Below are 10,000 nucleotides of genomic sequence, written 5' to 3' on the forward strand. Positions count from 1 at the left end.
ACGGCAGACACCCAGGCTCTGGAGCTTGAATCGGACCTCTGTTAGACAACACAGGTGGACTTCTCGGCCTCACAAGAGAGCAATACGCCAGCGGGTGAACAGGAGAGTCGTGCCGACAAAACCCACTGACTTTTAAAACTGTCCGTCTGCCACTTGGGACAGAGAGAGGAACCTGACGAGCCTGAACACCAGCCTTGGCTGGACCGCTCGGGCCCTCCCATGTCGGACGCGAGTCGCCAAATCGATCGGAAGAGAGTACCGATTCCTCTCAAAAAGTCTGCGTGCCCGTTATTATAAAAGCAGCCCACCGGCCGCGGTGCCTTGCCCACAAACACACTTGGTGTCTGGGGTGATTCAGAGCCGCCGCGGCTCGAAAGTGTCAACCTGTTTTAAAAGTCATCGCTATGCCGGCACAGGTGACTTTCAAGTTAAAGAGTTCTCTTTATTGGCTTTCAAAAAAATCTGCAAAGTGTCACAGAGATTTTGAGAAACTCTTTTTTTTCTTTATATTATTATAATATAATATAATGTGTATATGTTTTCGAAAAGCATCCACCAGCAATCCATGGTGAGCCTCTCTCTGCTGGCAAGCTCCTCCTGCCTGAGCCCGACGCTGTCGAGGCTCAACACGATTTCAGACTGACAAAGAGTTCGAAAATTGCCGCCTGATGTAGCTTTAAATGCTGACAGGTGACTTCCGAGTGCTCTTGTAAAGGTCTCCGCTTTGAAATTGAGAGCCTTTTGCCAAGTGTCACTTTTTCAGGCACTCTTAAAGTGCACCTGGGCTGTCAGAGAAAGCTCTGAAAATCGTGTTCTCGAAAATCTCCGGGTACCCGACCAATCCCTAGGTGCCCGAATGACAAGTGTCAATTCGGCAGGACGGCCTCCCACCTCCGGCCGCAGATGCGTCACTAAATCCCCGCAAAGGGGGCTTTCTCATTTCGGCATAGGGGCTTCCGCGGCCAACTCATTAACCTGTGCTCGGACTTTTTGTGCCACAAGTGCAAGGGACCGTTTGCCGGCAGCTACTCGCACCCCCCCGCCCAGGGGGGGAATCCTCTGACCGGAGATCCGAAACGCCGGCCGAATCCATCCCCGTCGGACTTCCGAAGGGGTTCCCTCGACCGACTGACTTCCGAACTCCTTTCTGGGCTTAAACGGGTGGAATTCGGACCCTCTCGCAAGGGAGCCGAAGCCCGCCAGCCCCGGGAGGCCTCGGGGCCGCCGTTTTCAAGCCCGACCAAAAAACCCGAAAAATGGGGAAAAATGGGAAAAATTCCCACTCCCAAAAGGCTTAAAAGTCGGTTGGGCGGCAGCCCGGGTCGGTCTCTGCAGACCTGGAGGCGCTAGACACAAGTCTGGTAAACAGGCTAAGTCTCGACATGCCACCTCTTACTATCCTGCAGGTACCCCGCCAATCCCCCCGGAACCGGCTGGCAATTGGCGAATCAGCGGGACGAATTTGAATTCGTGACCGACTCTCTGACACCGAATCGCCGCAAACGCGTTTCGATTTTTCGGCTTCGGTACCTCCCATCAGACTTTGACTGGCCATATCTCCGGACTCACGTGTCGCAGCCGGGACCTTCAGGTACCGTTCGACGCGTCTAACCCTGCCCCGTCGAATGGCGCCCCTCGCGGTGTGGTCCGATTTCCGCATTTTGGTCAGATTTGCCTCCAAATTTTTCAGATTGAGTTGACGAATGCCCCCTACGGGGTAACCTCTTGCCCTTTCGGACATGGTCCCTGTGACTTAATTTCCGCCTTTTGCTCAATCGTTTCCCCATTTATAATTAATTTTAAAAATCGGGTTACTCAGTTCTGGTTTACCAGTTCCCTCTTCGGACTTAGTTTTTGGTTAATCATTTCCGGTTCACCAGTTCCCGTTTTGGACTTAGTCTCTGCGGGCCGTTTCTCATCTTTTGGTTCATCAGTTCCCCTCTTTTAATAATTTTTTGGCTGCTTTCGTTTGATCATTTCCCTGCCTTCTGGGTGACTTTTGCCCCTTAGGACTTCATCGCCGCACATTATTTTCGACTTCTGGTTGATCATTTCACCCCTTTTAATCATTTTTGCAACTTTTGGTTAACCATTTCACCCAGCTTCTGGTTAACCATTTCCCCTTTGGGACTTAGTCTCTGAGCATTCTTTTGGGATTCTGGTTAATCATTTGCCAATTTTTAAAAAATGTTGCCGCTTTTGTTTAATGCTTTCTGGTCAACCTTTCCCTCTTTCAGACTTCACCGCGGCACATTGCTTTAGCCTCCTGGTTAATCATTTCACCCCTTTTAATCATTTTTGCAACTTTTGGTTAACCATTTCCCCCAGCTTCTGGTTAACCATTTCCCCTTTGGGACTTGGTCTCTGAGCATTCTTTTGGGATTCTGGTTAATCATTTGCCAATTTTTTAAAAATGTTGCCACTTTTGTTTAATGCTTTCTGGTCAACCTTTCCCTCTTTCAGACTTCACCGCGGCACATTGCTTCAGCCTCCTGGTTAATCATTTCACCCCTTTTAATCATTTTTGCAACTTTTGGTTAACCATTTCCCCCAGCTTCTGGTTAACCATTTCCCCTTTGGGACTTAGTCTCTGAGCATTCTTTTGGGATTCTGGTTAATCATTTGCCAATTTTTAAAAAATGTTGCCACTTTTGTTTAATGCTTTCTGGTCAACCTTTCCCTCTTTCAGACTTCACCGCGGCACATTGCTCCAGCCTCCTGGTTAATCATTTCACCCCTTTTAATCATTTTTGCAACTTTTGGTTAACCATTTCCCCCAGCTTCTGGTTAACCATTTCCCCTTTGGGACTTAGTCTCTGAGCATTCTTTTGGGATTCTGGTTAATCATTTGCCAATTTTTTAAAAATGTTGCCACTTTTGTTTAATGCTTTCTGGTCAACCTTTCCCTCTTTCAGACTTCACCGCGGCACATTGCTTTAGCCTCCTGGTTAATCATTTCACCCCTTTTAATCATTTTTGCAACTTTTGGTTAACCATTTCCCCCAGCTTCTGGTTAACCATTTCCCCTTTGGGACTTAGTCTCTGAGCATTCTTTTGGGATTCTGGTTAATCATTTGCCAATTTTTAAAAAATGTTGCCACTTTTGTTTAATGCTTTCTGGTCAACCTTTCCCTCTTTCAGACTTCACCGCGGCACATTGCTTCAGCCTCCTGGTTAATCATTTCACCCCTTTTAATCATTTTTGCAACTTTTGGTTAACCATTTCCCCCAGCTTCTGGTTAACCATTTCCCCTTTGGGACTTAGTCTCTGAGCATTCTTTTGGGATTCTGGTTAATCATTTGCCAATTTTTAAAAAATGTTGCCGCTTTTGTTTAATGCTTTCTGGTCAACCTTTCCCTCTTTCAGACTTCACCGCGGCACATTGCTTTAGCCTCCTGGTTAATCATTTCACCCCTTTTAATCATTTTTGCAACTTTTGGTTAACCATTTCCCCCAGCTTCTGGTTAACCATTTCCCCTTTGGGACTTGGTCTCTGAGCATTCTTTTGGGATTCTGGTTAATCATTTGCCAATTTTTTAAAAATGTTGCCACTTTTGTTTAATGCTTTCTGGTCAACCTTTCCCTCTTTCAGACTTCACCGCGGCACATTGCTTCAGCCTCCTGGTTAATCATTTCACCCCTTTTAATCATTTTTGCAACTTTTGGTTAACCATTTCCCCCAGCTTCTGGTTAACCATTTCCCCTTTGGGACTTAGTCTCTGAGCATTCTTTTGGGATTCTGGTTAATCATTTGCCAATTTTTAAAAAATGTTGCCACTTTTGTTTAATGCTTTCTGGTCAACCTTTCCCTCTTTCAGACTTCACCGCGGCACATTGCTTCAGCCTCCTGGTTAATCATTTCACCCCTTTTAATCATTTTTGCAACTTTTGGTTAACCATTTCCCCCAGCTTCTGGTTAACCATTTCCCCTTTGGGACTTAGTCTCTGAGCATTCTTTTGGGATTCTGGTTAATCATTTGCCAATTTTTTAAAAATGTTGCCACTTTTGTTTAATGCTTTCTGGTCAACCTTTCCCTCTTTCAGACTTCACCGCGGCACATTGCTTTAGCCTCCTGGTTAATCATTTCACCCCTTTTAATCATTTTTGCAACTTTTGGTTAACCATTTCCCCCAGCTTCTGGTTAACCATTTCCCCTTTGGGACTTAGTCTCTGAGCATTCTTTTGGGATTCTGGTTAATCATTTGCCAATTTTTAAAAAATGTTGCCACTTTTGTTTAATGCTTTCTGGTCAACCTTTGCCTCTTTCAGACTTCCCCGCGGCACATTGCTTCAGCCTCCTGGTTAATCATTTCACCCCTTTTAATCATTTTTGCAACTTTTGGTTAACCATTTCCCCCAGCTTCTGGTTAACCATTTCCCCTTTGGGACTTAGTCTCTGAGCATTCTTTTGGAATTCTGGTTAATCATTTGCCAATTTTTAAAAAATGTTGCCGCTTTTGTTTAATGCTTTCTGGTCAACCTTTCCCTCTTTCAGACTTCACCGCGGCACATTGCTTTAGCCTCCTGGTTAATCATTTCACCCCTTTTAATCATTTTTGCAACTTTTGGTTAACCATTTCCCCCAGCTTCTGGTTAACCATTTCCCCTTTGGGACTTAGTCTCTGAGCATTCTTTTGGGATTCTGGTTAATCATTTGCCACTTTTTAAAAAATGTTGCCGCTTTTGTTTAATGCTTTCTGGTCAACCTTTCCCTCTTTCAGACTTCACCGCGGCACATTGCTTTAGCCTCCTGGTTAATCATTTCACCCCTTTTAATCATTTTTGCAACTTTTGGTTAACCATTTCCCCCAGCTTCTGGTTAACCATTTCCCCTTTGGGACTCAGTCTCTGAGCATTCTTTTGGGATTCTGGTTAATCATTTGCCACTTTTTTAAAAATGTTGCCGCTTTTGTTTAATGCTTTCTGGTCAACCTTTCCCTCTTTCAGACTTCACCGCGGCACATTGCTTTAGCCTCCTGGTTAATCATTTCACCCCTTTTAATCATTTTTGCAACTTTTGGTTAACCATTTCCCCCAGCTTCTGGTTAACCATTTCCCCTTTGGGACTTAGTCTCTGAGCATTCTTTTGGGATTCTGGTTAATCATTTGCCAATTTTTAAAAAATGTTGCCGCTTTTGTTTAATGCTTTCTGGTCAACCTTTCCCTCTTTCAGACTTCACCGCGGCACATTGCTTTAGCCTCCTGGTTAATCATTTCACCCCTTTTAATCATTTTTGCAACTTTTGGTTAACCATTTCCCCCAGCTTCTGGTTAACCATTTCCCCTTTGGGACTTAGTCTCTGAGCATTCTTTTGGGATTCTGGTTAATCATTTGCCAATTTTTAAAAAATGTTGCCGCTTTTGTTTAATGCTTTCCCTGCTTTGTGGTCAAACTTTTCCCCTTTAGGACTTCATCGCCGCACATTATTTTCGAATTCTGGTTAATCATTTCACCCCTTTTAATCATTTTTGCAACTTTTGGTTAACCATTTCCCCCAGCTTCTGGTTAACCATTTCCCCTATGGGACTTAGTCTCTGAGCATTCTTTTGGGATTCTGGTTAATCATTTGCCAATTTTTAAAAAATGTTGCCGCTTTTGTTTAATGCTTTCTGGTCAACCTTTCCCTCTTTCAGACTTCACCGCGGCACATTGCTTTAGCCTCCTGGTTAATCATTTCACCCCTTTTAATCATTTTTGCAACTTTTGGTTAACCATTTCCCCCAGCTTCTGGTTAACCATTTCCCCTTTGGGACTTAGTCTCTGAGCATTCTTTTGGGATTCTGGTTAATCATTTGCCACTTTTTTAAAAATGTTGCCGCTTTTGTTTAATCGTTTCCCTGCTATGTGGTCAACCTTTTCCCCTTTCAGACTTCATCGCCGCGCATTGTTGTCGACTTCTGGTTAATCATTTTTCCCCTTTAAATCTTTTTTTGCCACTTTCGGTTAACCATTTCACCCAGCTTCTGGTTAACCATTTGCCCCATTATACTGAATTTTTCCGCTTTGGTTTAATCATTTCCCTGCTTTCTTGTCAACCTTTTCCCCTTTTGGACTTCGCCGCCGCACTTTGCTTTTGCCTTCTGGTTAAACATTTCTCCCCTTTTAATCCTTTTTCCCACTTTTGGTTCACCAGTTCACCCAGCTTCTGGTTAACCATTTCCCCTTTGGGACTTAAGTCTCTGAGCATTCTTTTGGGATTCTGGTTAACCATTTGCCACTTTTTTAAAAATGTTGCCGCTTTTGTTTAATGCTTTCCCTGCTTTCTGGTCAACCTTTTCCCCTTACGACTTCGCCGCCGCACTTTGCTTTCGCCTTCTGGTTAATCATTTCACCCCTTTTAATCCTTTTTCCCACTTTGGGTTGGACAGTTCACCCAGCTACTGGTTAACCATTTCCCCTTTGGGACTTAAGTCTCTGAGCATTCTTTTGTGATTCTGGTTCACCATTTGTCCCTTTTTAAAAGATATTGCTGCTTTTGATTAAACCTTTCCCTGCTTTGCGGTCGACCTATTCCTCTTTCAGACTTCATCGCCGCACCTTGTTTTCGACATCTGGTTCAACATTTCTCCCCTTTTAATCCTTTTTCCCACTTTTGGTTAAGCAGTTCACCCAGCTTCTGGTTCACCATTTGCCCCTTTTTACTGAATTTTTCTGCTTTTGTTTAATCATTTCCCTGCTTTGCGGTCGACCTATTCCTCTTTCAGACTTCATCGCCGCGCATTGTTTTCGACATCTGGTTCAACATTTCTCCCCTTTTAATCCTCTTTCCCACTTTTGGTTAAGCAGTTCACCCAACTTCTGGTTAACCATTTGCCCCTTCTTACTGAATTTTTCTGCTTTTGTTTAATCATTTCCCTGCTTTATGGTCAACCTTTTCCCCTTTAGGACTTCGCCGCCGCACTTTGCTTTCGCCTTCTGGTTAATCATTTCACAACATTTTAATCCTTTTTCCCACTTTTGGTTAAACAGTTCACCCAGCTTCTGGTTAACCATTTGCCCCTTTGGGACTTAAGTCTCTGAGCATTCTTTTGGGATTCTGGTTCACCATTTGTCCCTTTTTAAAAGATATTGCTGCTTCTGTTTAATCCTTTCCCTGCTTTGCGGTCAACCTTTTCCTCTTTCAGACTTCATCGCCGCGCATTGTTTTCGACATCTGGTTCAACATTTCTCCCCTTTTAATCCTCTTTCCCACTTTTGGTTAAGCAGTTCACCCAACTTCTGGTTCACCACTTGCCCCTTTTTACTGAATTTTTCTGCTTTTGTTTAATCATTTCCCTGCTTTCCGGTCAACCTTTCCCTCTTTCAGACTTAATCGCCGCACATTGTTGTCGACTTCTGGTTGATCAGTTCACCCCTTTTTTATCCTTTTTCCCACTTTGGGTTAAGCAGTTCACCCAGCTTCTGGTTAACCATTTGCCCCTTTGGCACTTAAGTCTCTGAGCATTCTTTTGGGATTCTGGTAAACCATTTGTCCCTTTTTAAAAAATGCTGCTGCTTTTGTTTAATGCTTGCCCTGCTTTGCGGTCGATCATTTCACCCCTTTTAATCCATTTTTGCCACTTTGGGTTAAACAGTTCACACAACTTCTGGTTCACCATTTCACATTTCGGAACTTTTATTCCCACCATTACTTTGGGCTTCTGGTTCATCATTTCACGCTGTTTTACAAATCTTTGCCGCTTCACTTTTAATCCACAAACCGTGGCTCGCTTTCGGGTGGGGGGGGGGGGTAGCGGGTTTGGGCCGGGCACTCGACATCCCGGTGTGCGACCGGGTTCGTTCTGGTACCGCTCGGTGCCCCTCGTCCTGCTCTTGCCGCGGAAGCAAACCAGACGACCGTCGGTCTCACGCCCGAGGGGAGAGGAGGCGGAAAGCGGTTTGCAGCCTTTCGCTGTACCTCCGGCGGGCAGCGCCGCACCTCCGAGTGCTCGGTACCGTTCGCTGCACCTCGTCCGGCCGCACGCAGCGAGCCAAACCCGGAGGAAATCGGCCTGTGCCTTCTCGAGATATGGGCCTCCGGGTGGGACGGACAAACCGGGGCCCCGAGCTCGCTTTCGGCGGCCCGGCACTCGACTTCCCGGTGTCCGAACGTGATCCTTCCGGTACCCTTCGGTGCCCCTTGCCCGACTCTAGCTCCCGTGCTGAAGCGGAGTCGGTCGGCCTGACGGCCTGCCGAGTTAACCAGCGGAAAGCGGTGCGCAGCCTTTCGCTTGCAGCTCCGGCGGGCAGCGCCGCACCTCCGGCTGCTCAGTGCCGTCCGCTGCTCCCCTTCCGGCTGCACGCAGCGAACCATACCCGGAGGAAATCGGCCTCGGCCTTCCGGAGATATGGGCCTGCGAGTGGGACCAATAAATCGGTGCACATTTCCGGCTCGGTTTCCGGCCTCGGCACTATCAGTTCACGCCGTCCGACCGACGTCGTTCTGGCACGGTTCCGTTGCTCCTTGATCCGGTCCAGCCACGGTAATCAGCCGAAGATGGTGGGGGGTAGGGGGGGGACACATTGCCCGCCGAGTTAGCCGGAGGAGATCGGCCTCGGACTTCCTCAGATATCAGCCTCCGGGTGGGACAGACAAACCGGGGACCCGAGCACGCTTTCGGCGGCCCGCTGGTCGACTTCCCGGTGTGCGACCGGGTTCGTTCCGGTACCGTTCGCTGCCCCTCGTCCTGCTCTAGCCGCGGAAACAAACCCGACGACCGTCGGTCTCACGCCCGCGGAGGGAGGCGGCGGAAAGTGGTTTGCAGCCTTTCGCTGTACCTCCGGCGGGCAGCGCCCGACCTCCGAGTGCTCGGTACCGTCCGCTGCGCCTGGTCCTGCCGCACACAACGAGCCATACCCGGTGGAAATCGGCCTGTGCCTTCCGGAGATATGGGCCTCCGGGTGGGACGGACAAACCGGGGCACCGAGCTCGCTTTCGGCGGCCCGCTAGTCGACTTCCCGGTGTGCGACCGGGTTCGTTCCGGTACCGTTCGCTGCCCCTCGTCCTGCTCTAGCCGCGGAACCAAACCGGACGACCGTCGGTCTCACGCCCGCGGAGGGAGGCGGCGGAAAGTGGTTTGCAGCCTTTCGCTGTACCTCCGGCGGGCAGCGCCCGACCTCCGAGTGCTCGGCACCGTCCGCTGCGCCTGGTCCGGCCGCACACAACGAGACATACCCGGTGGAAATCGGCCTGTGCCTTCCGGAGATATGGGCCTCCGGGTGGGACGGACAAACCGGGGCACCGAGCTCGCTTTCGGCGGCCCGCTAGTCGACTTCCCGGTGTGCGACCGGGTTCGTTCCGGTACCGTTCGCTGCCCCTCGTCCTGCTCTAGCCGCGGAACCAAACCGGACGACCGTCGGTCTCACGCCCGCGGAGGGAGGCGGCGGAAAGTGGTTTGCAGCCTTTCGCTGTACCTCCGGCGGGCAGCACCGCACCTCCCAGTGCTCGGTACCGTACGCTGCGCCTCCTCCTGCCGCACGCAACGAGCCATACCCGGAGGAAATCGGCCTCGGCCTTCCTGAGATATCAGCCTCCAAACGGGCGTCACAAATCAGGGCACATGGTCAGCTGCAAAGCAGCGTCATTACAACCTCTCACTGCACCCCACACGACATTCCGCTTGCCTGCCTGCCGCTGCCTACTCTCACCAGCGAAACAAAGTCAGGATAACACCCCAATGCAAGCAGCTCCCTTCCGGCCAACCAACCCACACCAATCCCCTTGCCTGCCTCCCACAAATTCCACCAGCCAGGCAAAGTCAAAATCAACCCACAATAAACGCACTCCACAACGGCCATCGACCGCTATACACCCCCTTGGGCGACTATTAAGCCCGAGAACACTAACTGTAACCAACCGCAGTGAAAAGTTGAAGTGGCAACTCATTAACCAAATTTATATTTGGCAACTCATTAACCAACTTTACATTTGGCAACTCATTAACCAACTGCATTGGTGACAACTCATTGACTGACAGGTTGATGAGTTCTCCAGGGCCCCACATGCCTCCTGCCGAAT

This window comes from Heptranchias perlo, unplaced genomic scaffold, assembly GCF_035084215.1.
Source record: "Heptranchias perlo isolate sHepPer1 unplaced genomic scaffold, sHepPer1.hap1 HAP1_SCAFFOLD_851, whole genome shotgun sequence".
Taxonomy (NCBI): Eukaryota; Metazoa; Chordata; class Chondrichthyes; order Hexanchiformes; family Hexanchidae; genus Heptranchias; species Heptranchias perlo.